This window comes from Lethenteron reissneri, chromosome 16, assembly GCF_015708825.2.
Source record: "Lethenteron reissneri isolate LAM-NWPU_2019-01 chromosome 16, ASM1570882v1, whole genome shotgun sequence".
NCBI classification, from domain to species: Eukaryota; Metazoa; Chordata; class Hyperoartia; order Petromyzontiformes; family Petromyzontidae; genus Lethenteron; species Lethenteron reissneri.
In genome coordinates this window covers 1,243,781-1,261,511 of record NC_083794.1, presented here as the reverse complement: position 1 = coordinate 1,261,511, position 17,731 = coordinate 1,243,781, and positions in this window count along the sequence as shown.

The following is a 17,731-nucleotide window of genomic DNA, read 5'->3' as shown; positions in this document are numbered from 1 at the left end:
CATCACCGCCTGAGCAAGCGCAGATTATTCTACCGTTCTCCCCATCGCCACAAGCACCGCTTTGTCGACATTCACCAAAATGCACCCTTCGTGCGTGCCGCCTTCATAATGTTAACTACAATCCGTTAAGTTAATATTTGTACCCAATTACTCTGGAAGGTCACCTCATTAAGAGACCTCCAAAGGATCTCAGTGGTGGAAATGGGCCGGAACGCCCCTGCCACCAAACACAAACTCCACTCTCGCTGCAGTCCAGAAATCCTCCCCAGAGCTCAGGGGTAATGATCTCCCCCCCCCTTGGAAATGTATGTACCGTATGTACGTTGAACTTCTTTCGCACCGTACGTAGCCAACCTTGCCAATCGGAGGTGCGGGGGAAGAACAAACTAAACACAAAAATCAATTCCAATGAAATTAGTTTTCGGTTGTGTTCATAAAAAACGCCTGTCAGCTGCACTGGTGACTCGGTGTGTTAGCGCAGTGAACTCGGTGTTACAGTGAACTCGGTGTTACAGTGAACTCGGTGTCACAGGGAACTCGGTGTCAAAGTGAACTCGGTGTCGCAGTGAACTCGGTGTCGCAGTGAACTCGGTGTCGCAGTGAACTCGGTGTCACAGTGAACTCGGTGTCACAGTGAACTCGGTGTCACAGTGAACTCGGTGTCGCAGTGAACTCGGTGTCGCAGTGAACTCGGTGTCGCAGTGAACTCGGTGTCGCAGTGAACTCGGTGTCGCAGTGAACTCGGTGTCGCAGTGAACTCGGTGTCGCAGTGAACTCGGTGTCGCAGTGAACTCGGTGTCGCAGTGAACTCGGTGTCGCAGTGAACTCGGTGTCACAGTGAACTCGGTGTTACAGTGCACTCGGTGTTGCAGTGAACTCGGTGTCGCAGTGAACTCGGTGTCGCAGTGAACTCGGTGTCGCAGTGAACTCGGTGTCGCAGTGAACTCGGTGTCGCAGTGAACTCGGTGTCACAGTGAACTCGGTGTCAGAGTGAACTCGGTGTTGCAGTGAACTCGGTGTCGCAGTGAACTCGGTGTTGCAGTGAACTCGGTGTCGCAGTGAACTCGGTGTCGCAGTGAACTCGGTGTCGCAGTGAACTCGGTGTCGCAGTGAACTCGGTGTCGCAGTGAACTCGGTGTCGCAGTGAACTCGGTGTCGCAGTGAACGCGGCAGTTGTCTTCGTTCAGCTGAAGCCGGCAGCAGCAGCAGCAGCTGCAGCGCCGTCTCGCGACCCGAGGGTCGCCACGTGAAGCTCAACGGACGCAGCTCATGAAGGGCAACCAACATTTCAAGAAGATACTTTTTTTTTCCACTCACGGCCAACACCAGTGACGATTATCTGAACCGGTCATGGGCCTCCCCTAGGCCGACTTAGCCTCAAACGAGTACCTGGTGCGGTGTAAACATGGCCACTGGAGAGACAAAGGCGGTCGAGTGTGGTGCTGGCCACCCACCCCCTCGTGTACCGTTCCGGCCTTCATAGGTGCTCGCTAACAACACTTGCCCCTACATTATGTCAATGCTAAACGGGGGATCTTTGTCTTTGTTTGAAGTGAACTCGGTGTGTAAAGTCATGAACGTCGCCACGCCACCACAGGTGGAGGCGGGGGAGCGCCGCCTGCGCCCCGGGGCTGCGCGGCTCCACCGCTCCACTCCACATTCCTGCCCGGGGATCCGGTGCCAGTGGGTGGGGAATTGGAGAGGAAACCCGCGCACAGGCAGAACAAAATGTAACTCACCTTTCCACACAATCGCTCCCTGACAACAACCGGCTCGCCTTCAACGGTCTCACCTCTTCCACGTGCAACGAACGGGCTCTTTTTTTAAATACTGGGTGCTTAAAAAAAATGTGATCACTTCCGAGAATTTGCAACAACGCCACGAGAAATGTGCCGCCATCCGAGCTCTGGAGACCACCTGGAGAAGATTCCAGGCGTGCGTTGACAACGATGGCGAACAGGCGGAGACTTTGTGAAGCTATTAACATTACATTTGTTTTCGTGTTACAGTGCGTTGTCCGTTCTTTTCCCATTAAAAACGAAAGTCCCATGTAAGTGTTAACATTGCACCCTGTGTATATCACACTTTTATATTTTTATTCCACATCCTCACATCATACACTGCGACATCCTGACGTTCTGGGGCATCCACGACATCAGGCAAACCGATTGATGGGAACAGAGGGGGTCCCACGAAGGGCTCTTTCATGAATCGTAGACCTCGACACTTGCTACAGGAGCTGGTCACCAACTTATTGCGACCGCGATGGTGAACGCTAAATCGGCCACGATTATTTGAAACACGTGGCATTGCAAGTCACATCTATATCCGAAAGTTTGTATTATTAAAATGTATTTCAGCGATTGTTCAATGTTTACTATCAAGTGAGTAAAGCGACTGCGTCTCGTCTCCCGCCTGTGTCCATTTGCTCGATTCTGCAAACCTCTGCGTCGCCCGATGTGACTTCTCCCTGCGTGCCGCTTTCGTTTCTATTTCGCGGTCTCTCCCGCACCTCAGCCGAGTCGCCGAGTCTCCCCCACGCAAGCGGGAAGCGTTCCTCGTCTCCATTTGGTGGACCCAGAACCAGTGCTGGAAATTCCACATTCCTGTTGGCGGGAGCTCGGGCTCTTTCCACGTGGATAACCACCGCGGACGAGCACCCTTGACAGGGCCAGAGACCCATTGAGGTGCGATTCGGCTCAGAGACGAGAGGCCGACAGACAGACACGACCGGTGAGTTTTACTTTAAACCTTGTTACTTGGAGTCAGATGAACACATTCCTGTTGCGGAGGGAGAGCTGGTAGGAACGTTGGGTTGCTCGGTCAACGGCCGGGATCAACGGCGGCGTGGTGTATTCCGCAAATATGCCCGACTGTGAGGGCAGGCACAAGCCGGTGTGAGTAGGTTAAACGTTGAGTTTTATAAGGGCACCACGGGGTGACCAGCCCCTCCCCTCCTCACCCAGCCCCACCCCACCCAGCCCCACCCTCCCCACCCAGCCCCTCCCCACCCTCCCCACCCAACCCTTCCCCACCCTCCCCACCCAGCCCCTCCCCACCTTCCCCTCTCCAACCAGCCCCTCCCCACCTTCCCCTCTCCAACCAGCCCCACCCCTCCCATTTTTGGATGCACAACGGACGGACGGACAATAATCCCCTGTGGGCTGGTGGAACCAGGTGGTTCCTACCAGCATAACCAAACACAATTGAGCTGCTCGTAGACCCGAAGTGGCAGCATCACGTGAGCCGTGTCTTGAGTGCGCTCTCTGTAAGCCGGAGCAGCAGCCTCCTATGCAGCGCCCGACTCAGAAACCCACACAGCCCATCCTCTCAACCCCCCACACAAATCTCCCCATACAGCCCCCCACTCGGCTCCCCACTCAGCCCCCCACTCAGCCCCCCACTCTGACTCCCACACAGCCCCCCCCCCACACATCTCCCGACTCAGCCCCCCACTCTGCCCCCACACAGCCCCCCTCAGCACCCTATTCTGCCCCCCACTCAGCCCCACACTCAGCCCCCCCCCCACACATCTCCCCACTCAGCCCCCCACTCTGCCCCCACACAGCCCCCTTCAGCACCCTATTCTGCCCCCCACTCAGACCCCTACACAGCCCCCACTCTGCCCCCCACTCTGCCCCCCACTTTGCCCCCCACTCAGCCCTCCACTCAGCCCCCCACTCAGCCCCCGACTCTGTCCCCACTCAGCCTCCAACTCAACCCCCCACTCAGCCCCCCACTCAGTCCCCGACTCTGTCCCCACTCAGCCTCCAACTCAAACCCCCACTCAGCCCCCCACTCAGTCCCCGACTCTGTCCCCACTCAGCCTCCAACCCCCCCCCCCACACAGCCCCCACCCCCCACACACATCTCCCCACTCAGCCCCCTACTCAACCCCCACTCAGCCCCCCACTCAGCCCCCCCTCCCCACCCTGCCCCCGACTCAGCCCCCACTCCGCGCCGCCCTGGCACGCTGCCCACATTCCACGGTCCCGACGCTTTCCGTTCCCGGCTGGCTGACGAGCGGCGCTGCGTGCGCCTGGCTGGCTGCGGGGGGGGGGGGCACGGGACTCACGATTTGCCAACGGCTGGGTCGACGTCCTTCACCGATGGGCAACACTGCGGTCATCCCAGAACTGAGGGCACGACGCAAATGCCGCAATCCACGAGTGCGAAGGAGAGGCATCGTGGCGGCGATGCTACTCCGCTGCTTCTGATGCGGTTACCTGGGCAGGCTGGGCTTGACCGCCAGGATGGGACATTGCGGTTGCTGGTCTGCATCCACATCAGTAGCCGTGCGGAAGAAATCATAAAAGACTGATAGATATTTTTAAAAAACACACGCAAGAAGAAAACTATTATCCCAAATAAGTTATCTAAAGCATTGCCATCTGTTTGTGTCATGAGGCTCCTACATTGGGATGTCTGGCCAAATTCCTAATCGAGTAGTTTCATTGAAAGAGAACGATTTTCAATTGGTATCATTAAAACAACATTTGCAAAATTCCATCGGTTGTATTTTGCTCTCCACCAGCAAAGTCCTACAATTAAACCTTCATGCCACCACCACGTATGTGTCTGTCTGTCTGTGTGTCTCTGTGTGTGTCTCTGTGTGTGTGTCTGTGTGTCTGTGTGTGGAGAAAGGTGGTGTAGTGGTTAGCGCGCTGCGTTATGAACCCGGCGACCCAAGTTTGATTCCCGCTCACGGCCAATAACAGTGACGATTATCTAACCGGTCCTAGGCCTCCTCCCTAGGTCGACTCAGCCTCAAATGAGTACCTGGTGAGGTGTGTAAATATCGCCACGAGGGAGACAAAGGCGGCCGGGCGTGGTGCTGGCCACCCACCCCCTTGTGTGCCGTTCCGGCCGTCATAGGTGCTCGCTAACAACACTTGCCCCAACAGTTTGTCAAGGCTATACGGGGAATCTTTGTGTCTGTGTGTAAAGTTGTATCAGCCGGGACAAGCTGCCCAAACTGCTGTCAATTATTGTTCTTTAACGACGGATGACACCGTCGCGATCACCGTCGCGATCACCGCGTGCACTTTTGATTGAGAACTTCCAACCAATGTTTCACAACACCCAGGTATGAAATGCGAGTGCTGTTTGCTCTGGCCAGGCGCTGTATTGAATGCAGCGCATAAGAGCAGGGGCGCAACTCTGGCTGGGGGCATGTGGCAGCGTTACGCGACGCGTAGGGGCCCAGTCGGCCACAAGGGGGCCCCGAATCAACAGATAAGCAACAAAATGTGAAGAAAATATATTTAAAAACAATCATTAGAAAAAAGCTGCGATCTGCCATTGGCCAAGCCCGACCAACGCATCTGGCTATCGCATCAACAGAGCAGCAGAACGTTTGCGCGATCCACCCCCTTTGAGGAAATCCTAGAGCGATGGGGTTAAAAACATCCGTAGCTATTTCAGTAAAAGCGAGTCGGGAGAAAGGAGGGGGGGCCCACAGTCGCCTCTTGGATAGCCCCCCCCCCCCCCACCGTTGTAATAGGCCGTTGCGCCCCTGCATACGGAGTGCGAAATGTCAACTCCGTTAGGGGCACAACTCCTGAAATCTCTGTGCTGAAGTCGACGGAGAGCGGCACCACGAAGGCAACCCCCGAGTCGAGTTGATGTCGGTTCATTTGTCTGAAATGTGTCCGGCAGGGCTGCGATCGCCTGTGCGGCTCTGCGCCGTGTCACGCGGCGGGGGCAGATGGACCCCGTGCCTCTCTCTGTGGGGGGTCGCATGGTACGTACGCGCCGTGCGTTATAAATAAGTAATATTTAAAAACAACTTTTAAAAAACACGCTTTTATGCAATGTACCGTACGAGTAATGGCAGAACTCCACGACTCCAGGAAGTGGCCACGAAGCTTGCCACGACGTAAGGGGACCGTGGCCAATTACAACCAACGTCAGTTGAGCGTGGGCAATTAGAGCCAAGCCGAAACATAACATCTAAAAAAGAATGCTTAAAACAATATATTTTTAATGATAGAATATAGTATTGTCATCAGTATGACATAAGTATACTAAGTTTGCAGTCGATACCACATTGGAAAGTGGGTTAAAATTGAGTTACAAGATTTGAGGATACAACAACAACAACAGACAGAGTGACTTAATAAAGGAAACACAAAGTGGCGTTAATAACTCGCGGACACGCAACGGCTCACTCCTTTCAGAATCTGTCACCAACGCCAGCGTGAGCAGCAGGCACGGTGCCTCTGCATCCTCCAGCTGCGCAGAGCCACGGTCGCGTGGGATTATTTTTGGGTTCTACATCTCTCCCTTCCCAAACTTGACGAAAACTAAACAATTTTTAAACAAATTTTTACCAGGTAATGCCCACTGAGCTATACGGCTCTTTTTCAGAAGTGACCCGGACAAAAATGATAGCTCAACGAAGTGGCTTATCACGTGGAAATGTATAAGCAACCAAATACTCTAAATGCACGTTTCTAAATGTGGAAGGGAAGAACCGCGCGACCACGGTGAGAAGAACATGCAAAGTCCAAATACGCAGGCGGCGGGAACGAAAGCACGACCTTCGGCATACCAGGCGAGGTAGTTAACGTCTCGCCACTGTGGCACGCTGCGTCACGGGGCCATCCTGTGCGTGGCCACCATGGGCTGGGCATGGCACGAGTCTCATGGAATTGTGAAGTTATGTTGATTACGTGGCCAGGGCAGAGGGACGGAGCACTCAACTCTCTAGCAGGTATCGCTCGCTGCTAAACGCTTCGTCGCTCCACGTTTAAGGTCAAGGGCTTCCCCTAAGACTTGATAATTTACAAGTGTTGTATTACTTCATTTATTTACGGTGCACATGGGAGTTTTGGTGGCTGGGATTGTATTGTGCGATGATGTGCAAGTTAAACAACAACATCATCATCACCATCGTCATCATAAAGCAGCCCTCGGCTCGGGCCCCCGTTGAGGCGTTTTATTTATTTAATTGAGAATCAAGAGGCATTGTGTTTGCTATTTGGAAGAGTCTTGGACTTCGGTAATTATGAAATTAGCGCAATGTGTTTGTATGTGTACAGTATTTTGAACTCTTTTAGCATTGCGTGTAGCCAACCGTGCTAATCGGAGGTGCGGGGGGAAGGACAACACACTAAACACAACAAGCTGTTCTAAAGAAGTGAGTTTTTAATCTAAATCATAGCTCCCAGTGACTTCCTAATATGCACTGTTTCCTCTGCCAGCAACCCGGTGTAACAGGCCGTAGTATAGCCCCAGGCCGTAGTATACCCAGGGTTAAAACGGCCCAGGCTAGATTATACCCGGGTATATTATGGCCTAGGCCAAATTATACCCCTCTAGGCCAAATTATGCCCCTCTAGGCCAAATCATACCCCCATGATAGTAATAGTGTTGAGCGATATACACACGCATTACTAAATTTTTCCAACATTTTATTTAAAACTGTAAACACATACACTTTGATTGTTTCAACCAGAACAACTTTAATAATAACCCTAACCCTATCCCTAACCCTAGCCCTATCCTGAACCCTAAAAATGCTTCAATTGATCAAATTGAGATTCTTACTTCCATTTATACGCTTTTTAGATATCGATTGAAGTTCGTTTGAACTTTCACATGGGGCATACAGTATTCTGGCCTGCAGGGGTATGGTCTGGCCCAGTCGAGTTTAAACCCCCGGGGGGTATAGTTTAGCCGAGGACACGTTATCCCCCCGGGTAGACTCTGGCCTGGGCCAAACTATAGCCGGGTTTAATCGGGGCAGGGCTTATTTTAGCCTGTGACACCGGGTCTCCCTTCTATTCTGTATTTTGCTGACTCGCTATGAAGAGGCTTGTCAATACGCACATTGCGGAATTTCTCAGGGCAAGATGAGAATGTATTCCAGTGTTCGTAAATCATAACACGAGATTAGTGAAACGCTCTGATCTCTGAGAATCCTCTGAAATCACTTTTTTTGTTTAAATGTTTTTGCTACAGAGGGGCGATATGGCGACCTGATGAAAGTTGGGATGATCGCAATCACTACACGGGCCTTCACCGTTGAATGGGATTTAAACCCGTTAACGATCACCGCGGGGTCTCGCTGTGGCTCCCATGGAGTCGGGCTTTGAGATGTTCCTAACGATGGCGGATCAGCCCCCGACTCGCTATCAAGTCCTCAGCACTCAGGCCTTGACCACAACACCTCCCGCGGCGTGTTGCACCTTTTAAAGCGCAGATCTATCCGAAGGCCAAAGCGGTTGTGTGTGAACGACAGTCGGATTAGAGGCAGCGGGAGGCTGGTTTAGGGGGCAGCAGGAGACTGGTTTAGAGGGCAGCAGGAGGCTGGTTTAGGGGGCAGCAGGAGGCTGGTTTAGGGGGCAGCAGGAGACTGGTTTAGGGGCAGCAGGAGGCTGGTTTAGGGAGCAGCAGGAGGCTGGTTTAGGGGGCAGCAGGAGGCTGGTTTAGGGGGCAGCAGGAGGCTGGTTTAGGGGGCAGCAGGAGGCTGGTTTAGGGGGCAGCAGGAGACTGGTTTAGGGGGCAGCAGGAGGCTGGTTTAGGGGGCAGCAGGAGGCTGGTTTAGGGGGCAGCAGGAGGCTGGTTTAGGGGGCAGCAGGAGACTGGTTTAGGGGGCAGCAGGAGACTGGTTTAGGGGGCAGCAGGAGACTGGTTTAGGGGGCAGCAGGAGGCTGGTTTAGGGGGCAGCAAGAGACTGGTTTAGGGGCAGCAGGAGGCTGGTTTAGGGGGCAGCAGGAGGCTGGTTTAGGGGGCAGCAGGAGGCTGGTTTAGGGGGCAGCAGGAGACTGGTTTAGAGGGCAGCAGGAGGCTGGTTTAGGGGGCAGCAGGAGGCTGGTTTAGGGGGCAGCAGGAGACTGGTTTAGGGGCAGCAGGAGGCTGGTTTAGGGGGCAGCAGGAGGCTGGTTTAGGGGGCAGCAGGAGGCTGGTTTAGGGGGCAGCAGGAGGCTGGTTTAGGGGCAGCAGGAAACTGGTTTAGGGGGCAGCAGGAGACTGGTTTAGGGGGCAGCAGGAGGCTGGTTTAGAGGGCAGCAGGAGGCTGGTTTAGGGGGCAGCAGGAGGCTGGTTTAGGGGGCAGCAGGAGGCTGGTTTAGGGGGCAGCAGGAGGCTGGTTTAGGGGGCAGCAGGAGGCTGGTTTAGGGGGCAGCAGGAGGCTGGTTTAGGGGGCAGCAGGAGGCTGGTTTAGAGGGCAGCAGGAGGCTGGTTTAGGGGGCAGCAGGAGGCTGGTTTAGGGGGCAGCAGGAGGCTGGTTTAGAGGGCAGCAGGAGGCTGGTTTAGAGGGCAGCAGGAGGCTGGTTTAGGGGCAGCAGGAGGCTGGTTTAGAGGGCAGCAGGAGGCTGGTTTAGAGGGCAGCAGGAGACTGGTTTAGGGGCAGCAGGAGGCTGGTTTAGGGGGCAGCAGGAGGCTGGTTTAGGGGGCAGCAGGAGGCTGGTTTAGGGGGCAGCAGGAGGCTGGTTTAGGGGGCAGCAGGAGGCTGGTTTAGGGGGCAGCAGGAGGCTGGTTTAGGGGGCAGCAGGAGGCTGGTTTAGAGGGCAGCAGGAGGCTGGTTTAGGGGGCAGCAGGAGGCTGGTTTAGGGGCAGCAGGCGGCTGGTTTAGGGGGCAGCGGAGACTGGTTTAGGGGCAGCAGGAGACTGATTTAGGGGCAGCAGGAGGCTGGTTTAGAGGGCAGCAGGAGACTGGTTTAGGGGCAGCAGGAGGCTGGTTTAGAGGGCAGCAGGAGGCTGGTTTAGGGGCAGCAGGAGGCTGGTTTAGAGGGCAGCAGGAGGCTGGTTTAGGGGCAGCAGGAGGCTGGTTTAGAGGGCAGCAGGAGACTGATTTAGGGGCAGCAGGAGGCTGGTTTAGAGGGCAGCAGGAGACTGATTTAGGGGCAGCAGGAGGCTGGTTTAGAGGGCAGCAGGAGGCTGGTTTAGGGGGCAGCAGGAGGCTGGTTTAGAGGGCAGCAGGAGACTGATTTAGGGGCAGCAGGAGGCTGGTTTAGAGGGCAGCAGGAGGCTGGTTTAGGGGGCAGCAGGAGGCTGGTTTAGAGGGCAGCAGGAGACTGATTTAGGGGCAGCAGGAGACTGGTTTAGAGGGCAGCAGGAGACTGATTTAGGGGCAGCAGGAGGCTGGTTTAGAGGGCAGCAGGAGGCTGGTTTAGGGGGCAGCAGGAGGCTGGTTTAGGGGGCAGCAGGAGGCTGGGTTTGTGGTAGACTGAGAGGCTCGTCCTCGTGTTGCGTGAGCACGTGACCAGGCGCGGGCTCGAGGGGGCAGCACAGGAGCGGGTAGAGTGACAGCCTCGCCGTAGCAGTGGCAGTGGCTGCATAACGATGTAACATTCCGCGCTGTCTGAAGACATAAAAGGAAGCCCCCAAGGTGCTTCTCGCAGGATAGGAAGGCTGACTTTGACTTGCATTAAGCGTGGCACTGCGGGCACGGCGCAAGTAACGGAACACCAGGAAAGGGCCTAATTAGCGGAGGTCACGCAGACTTTAATGGGGCCACAGCTTCAGACGTTCGCATACCGGACATGCCCGGGCCTTTCACAAGCACTCGCTTTGATCCTACCTGCTGTCGTTACTTCAAGGTGCCAGATGTTCCCGACTCATCTGTTTGTTTGTTTGGTTTTTTTACGATGCCGAAAACCTTTAATATGACGAGTCAAGTGCGTAAATAAACTCTCGTGCAATCGTTTCTTTGGAGTGGCGTTTTGTTGTTGTTGTTGTTTGTTATAAATAGACGGCCAAAGTTTGCCAGCGCTGAGCATCCCTTTGATAAAAACATCCTCCCTCGCGCCACGCCGAGAGCAACTGGAGACCCCCAACGCGCCCCTTGTTCGGGGTATTCGCCTGCCGAGGCACGATTTTGCAACCCCTCTGCACAATTGCTGCTGAAATGAGTCTGCCTCGTGTGGACATTTTCGCCGCTGCGTCACGCGCGTTATGCAAAAAAAAATATATGAACAGTTCCTGAAGAACTGCGCCGGTTATTTTTTGTTTTGTATTTTGTTTCAACTATAACGGAATTTCTCATTTGTTGCAGATTCGATTATTGCCGTAGGCCAACTGACTGCGCTCCACAAGCAGCGCCCAGCCGCTGCCCTCCGCGACCGCCACGGCCTGCTGGAGGAGGGCGTCGACTCCGTGCCAGGGCCCCGGCGGTGCCGCATCAGCAGAGACCCCCGCGCCAGCTGGCAACGTGAGCTCTGGCTGCAGGGTCTGGTGCTACATGTTGTTCACGTCGTTTATTGTGAGAATTCGGTCACAGTTCCTATGATCACTGTTACATTGCTTTTATGGCTTTATTTTGGTGATTCGAAAAGTTTTTTGGTTTGGCCATGTTTGTTTGTTGTAGTACGGAGTTAGACTGATGGCTTTAAATCTAAGTTGTCTTGTGGTTGCTGGTGTTGTTTGACTTGCATCCCACTGGGATTTTTGCACACAGCGTTGGTGTACGGTGCTTTTTGTGGAATATTTTGCTGTCTTTTCCTGGATTTAATGTGAATATGTGACTATATCACTTTAAGATGTTTTCTTGTTCATGTTTTAGTTTTTTGTTTGTTGCGGTTGCACCCGATTCAAAAGCCGAATGGCTCATAGGACTATACCTAATAAATGAAACTGAAACTGAAAGACGGGATGTCGGTCTCCTCTGCGTTCCCAGGTCTCTGGACGACCGAGCTTTACCCCGTGTGCCCCCCCCCCCTAGACTCTCTCCCTCTCTCATGAGATCTCTCTCGAGCCTGCGGGCATTTACAAAAAAATACGCCGTAAAAACGTATTTATTCAACGTGCGGTTAATTCAGCGACTTTCTGTATTTGATCCATCATCTTTGCCGTGCCTTGATGTTTAGTTGCTTGAGTCGCTGCCAAACTGAGCGTCTGCTGATGTGTCTCAGCGCTTTGACATCCTTAATGAAAGACTCTTCATACGGAGGGCTGCTGCTGCTGCTGCTGTCGTCGTTATTGTTATTATTCTTCTTCTGTACGTCGCTGGAAGCATTTACAAAACACCGTCGGAGCGGAAAATACGATTTGCACAACAAGCCCCGCGCACGTTTCGCCGCTCGGGCTCCTGGAAATTCCAATATCGCGGCGCCGTCGCTGCATCGAGCTTCGGGGAGCACGCAATCTGTGACCTTTAGGGTCACGTGAATAATTCAGTACACAGCGGGGTAGAGATATACATTAGACAGAAGGCATTTCTCAGCAAAGGAGATTCTTCGTTGGCCTTTTTCACAAAATACTTTCGATGCAAATTGCAGCGGCAATTGGATGACCCGAGTTGACCCTAATTTCAGACAGCCCGACGTGAATGCATCTGGATAACCCCGTCGCATTGTTTACTCTTTATCACAGATCACAATGGATCTTATCGCCCTGTACATGGGCGATCGTTTCAAGAGAATGAGAGCAATGCGCCTCATTTCCTAACCTTAACCCACGAAGAGATGCAGATATCTACAACATTATTAATCAATAATTCCCAGATCATTTATCTAACATTACGTATGGCCTCACTAGTACAAAGGATTCAGAAATAGGATATGCTTCACTATTTACCTGCGTGCTGATATTACAATTTCAATGTTAGTGTACGGTACCGTTAATAACAGTAAAGTATCAGAATGCATTGAGAGGCTATCGTCGCCACTGCTGATGATGTCTTACCACGCCATCACTCCCCCTTCCTGCCTAGCAGCACACAAGGCCTGCTCACGCAGAATCCCACCGCTTGTGCCAAACAACACACAGACGCGTGTGTGTAAAACGCATGCACAATCATTGCGCATTATGCAACAACCATTACTGGTTCCTGAAGTACTACACTGTGGCCATCTTGTCTGCGGTCACCATCAAAATACATTTGAGTGAAATGTGATCGGCTGGCAGCAGTGAGACACAGAGAACGACAACTGTGGAACTCATCAGTACAGTTTAACCATCAATGCTCACTGCTGCATCTGGCTTGCTGCAAACCGTCGGGCTTCAGACCTCCCCCCTCGTTGCCACCCTCTGGCTGCCACTCTAATGGCCGCCTCCATGACCTGCTCTACCCCATCTTGCACGCAGATCCCTGCGCCCGTAGAAACTTTCTCTGCAGCAACGTAATGACTAGTTGTACTGTACTGTGCTTCAACGACTACGCTCTCCGTCGTCACCGATGCACAGTGACCAGCGTGGTGAAGCATCGTCAAGCATTCGCCACGGCCCTCGCGGCGTGGGGAGGCCCTCATCCAGCAGTGGATTGGCAACGCCGACACTGCGTGTACACGTGCGAGGGCTGCGCTTGAACGAGCCGCAGCGGCGTGCTCGCTGACGCGCCACCGTTGATCGGTGGAGGGGAAGTTGCCGGTATCAATGACTCCCGAGCAAAAGGTAATGAAGAGGAATAATTATTTTAACACGGAGGCTTTCGTGACCAATATCATCAATAATAGAGATTTTTCTGAGTTAGATCGCGTAAATCTATAAATGTGTTGTTAAGTCCGCCAACACCGACACATCCTACTAGTAAGGGTTGTCACCTAAACAGAACCTGGCAATTCGTCACAAATCTGGCTGTCGCCTGATGAAGCTGGTTGTAATTACTGGCGAAACGTCGTACTCAGATTGTAAATGTTGTGGCTTGGCTCTCCAACACACAAGCGGTGTGATGTACTAGTGACGAATTGGCCACGTTCTGTTTACGTGACAACCCTTACTAGTTGGCTGTGTCGAGTGGTGGCGGGTTTAACAACACATTTATATGCTTACGCGATCTAACTAAAAATACCTCTATTATGCACGAATAATTGTTAATTGCCATCCGACTTGGTCCGAGCGGTTCAGGGACGAGAGGTCTCCCACCTGCAGCGCGGAGCAGCGAATGCCAAGTGCAGAGAAAGGTGCTCGCGTGTTCCCGAACGAAACAAAACAAAAAAAGACAGCACCAATTTTCAGTTTCGTTTCAGTTTCATGCATTAGGTACAACCCTGTGAGCCATGCGGCTCTTGACTCGGGCGCAACCGCAACAAAACAAAAACATGAACAAGAAACATCTTTAAGTGACTACACTCAACAGAAAAAATCCTGGAAAAAACAACAAAGTCTTCCAGAATTCCAACGCTGTGTGAAAAAATCCCAGTGGGATGCAAGTCAAACAATAACAATCATAAGACAATGTAGATTCAAGTTATCAGGCCAACTCTGTACTACAACAAACAAACATGGCCAGACCAAACCGTCCTCAAAATCACCAAAATAAAGCTACAAAAACAATGTAACAGTAATCATATGAACTGTGATTCAAATCCAAAAAAAAACGATGCTCAGCTACGAGCGATACGATGTACATCGAGTTAAGTATCTATTTATTTATATTCTAGCTTTTTTGCCCGTCCAAGGACGGGTGTTTATTGCAGTAAATCTGAAATATTCAATAGAAAAATTGGGTTGCCCCATGTGGAGTGACGTCACCCGTTAATGGTTATTGGGGCGGGGTGCGGCATGTGGAGTGACGTCACCCCCTCACGGTTATTGGGGAGGGGTGCGGCATGTGGAGTGACGTCACCCGCTCATGATTATTAATGAGGGGAGGGGTGCGGCATGTGGAGTGACGTCACCCCCTCACGGTTATTGGGGAGGGGTGCGGCATGTGGAGTGACGTCACCCGCTCATGATTATTAATGAGGGGAGGGGTGCGGCATGTGGAGTGACGTCACCCGCTCGTGATTATTAACGAGGGGAGGGGTGCGGCATGTGGAGTGCGCGACCTTCTTGTGCGTCAGTGTAAATCTCCACGCGCGCATGAATATTAATGAAGGGGGGGGGGGCTCTTTTGCAGTGACGTCACGCACGGATGTAGCCCTGTGCTGCGTAGATTTATTTTTTACCATCACTTTCTGTAAAGAATAGTCGTCATACTTGATGCGACTTTGCGTAATAAATTATTTGATTCGGCTCGACCTTCCTCTGCGTTAGTGTAAAAATCCACCCACTCATGAATATTAATGAGGGGGTGGGCATCTTGTGGAGTGACGTCACGCGCGGGACGGACAGACATTTATGGGTGATTATTATTTATTGATTTGCCCACGGCGATGATGGCACCACCGCACAAAAAAATCGAGCAGCAGCCAAACGCCGAACGCCGCGTGCTGTGAGAGCCGTTGCCACACAGGCTCGGCCACATTCAAACTAAAAACCGAACATTTCTTATTGTACCAGGTAAGACCCCACTGAGCTCTGTAGCTCTTTTTTCAGAAGCGACCCTGGCTATCACAAATGACAGCTCAACGAAGTGCTTATCACGCGGAAATGTATAGCATACAAATACTCTAAACGCGTGTTGATTCTAAATGTGGAGGGAAAAACCGGAGGACCCGGACAAAAATCCACACGAGAGAGTGATATGCAAACTCCAAAATATAGAGGCATCAGGGTCTGGATGGAACCCACGACCTCATGTATACCAGGCGAGGTAGTTAACATCTCGCCACCGTGGCACCCACAATTAAAAAGAGAGCATGGTGTTCCAAGTTCGGGTGTCAGTTTAAATTGGAATGAGGCTTATTTCTGTTGATATCCAGTGTGCGCCTGGTGAAGGTGTCTGATGTGCTAACCGTGCGTGGCGTGGGTAGCATGTGGAAGCCGATTCCCATGATCCGAGGAGAGGAGGCCAGCTCTGTTGTTCAATCCTCACAAGACCACCTGAGGTAAAGTACATTTATATTTGCAACGGTTTTGATATTGTTACTCCTGCCACCAATCATTCCTGAACGCATTGCAAAAAAAATCGATTTGCAATTAATTCTGTTGATCAGCAACTGTGAATTGTGTCATCGCAACTATGGGCGCATCGCTAAGCTACACAGGTATGGGGCAAGGCAGTCACCCAGACACGTGCACGAGGGTCATCAGAGGTGCCCCTGTGTTACAGAGACCTATAGTTAATTCATCGGCCAGGGCAGAAACCGCTACCACCAATCATTTTTAAACAAATTCGTTTTGTGTTTAGTTCGTTGTCCTTCCCCGGACCTCCGATTAGCACGTTCGGCTGTGTCCGGTGCGAAAGAAGTTCAACATGTATGAGTAGCGAATCTTGTCATAACAAAGTATTGATATGGCCAATACTAGTGAATGATTTTATACTCCTGTAATGCGAGCGTAAACGGGGTTCGCTGCTGGGCTCTGGCCCAATCATACGGCCCGGGGTATTGGGGGGCGGAGCCCAGTATGGGGGCATAGGGGAGGGCCCGCCGTTCACCTCGGGTCCAATCGGGAGCGAGGTGAACGGGGGTGGAGCCAGCAGGGCGCTATGGGAAGGCCGGATCTGACGGTCCGGAAGGGGCGGAGACAGGATCACGTGGTAAAGGGGTTATAGGTGGGATCCCGGAAGGGCTCCAGGTCAGTTGGAGTGAAGAAGCTGGACCACGTTGGGTGGCCGGAGGGGATCCGCGCCATCAGCCACGTGGCTGCAGGAGCTTCGGCACACCGTCCATACCGTCGGCCAGCGGTGTGCGGAGTGGGGGGGCGGAAGGACTGACGAGGGAGCGCGTGCGGGGCGCGCGTGAGAAGACACTGGTCCGCTGTCAGGACCAGCGGGGTGCGAGCAAGAAGCTATATAAAGAGCAACATGGTTCTCGCATGCACGACGATACTGCTGTACCGTCCGTGTGATTCCATTGTGGGTGTCTACTTGTTTACCAGTGATTCCACTGGTAACTGAGTCGACGCAGAGGCCACTGTCGTCTCTGTAGTCCGTGAGGCCACAGCATATGTGTATCTCTCTCGTCGTGCAAACTATTTAATTTCTCTACTTGGCCAATAACAGTGAATTCTGTGATAAATACTTGAAACGAGTGGAGGTTATCGATTCGCTCGTATTGGCGTATAAACAGATGGGTGCTGCACGACTGAATGTTTGCTTCCTGAGGTGGCACGGATTTCTTCTGTGGCCCATGGCCCACTGGGCCAGGTCGTGAATTTGCCTGATTCTGGGTTTAGCGTTTGGTCATCTCTGGGAACGGCTGTTGATTTTACACGCTAGTCACCTGGTTGGCATCGGAGATCACATAGGGACCCACAAACTTGTAAGTTAATTACATATCATGAATTGTTGCTCAATGCTTGCTGGCCTGACGTAAAAAAAAACGGGTGGGAGGAATCTTTCTCAAAATTTTAATTGACATATTTTTTGTTTTGTTACACGTCTGCCTTTCTCTGCAAAAATGTACTTCTTGTTTTCTTAGAGCATCGCCGTTCTCAGCCACGAGTTTTGTCAATGATCACGAACCGCCAACGCGAGCGCACGCAGCGTTTCTCTCATTTGCAACTGAAGGCCCCCACGGCTGGATCGAACCCAAATTTCCGACCCACGTGGCTTTGGCAGCGGTCGCTCGCCATCCCCCCCTCAGGGATCGCCTCTCTCTGCCCGACGTTGGCGCTTGCGTCGACGCTGCTGCAACGATGCCGGTCAACCCGACCGGATGAGGAACGAACGACGAAGCGCACGCCGTGCGCGCGCATGAGCGCACGAGAGAGCCGGATGTCATTAAGTCCGCGAGTTGATTTCCACGTCTGCTGTTAATTAGCCTCTGACACGACAAACAGCAGACACTGCTGGTTTTGGTGTTGGCCGGGGCTCACGGTGCTGATGCTTGCACATTACTTGAACGTGAGCACTTTTTGGAAAGCCCGGCCAACAAATGTCACTTCACGGTTTTGTGCAATTGTCGGACGTTTTTTTTACACCGAGTGTCGCGGAACGCCTGGGCTGAACGTACGGTGG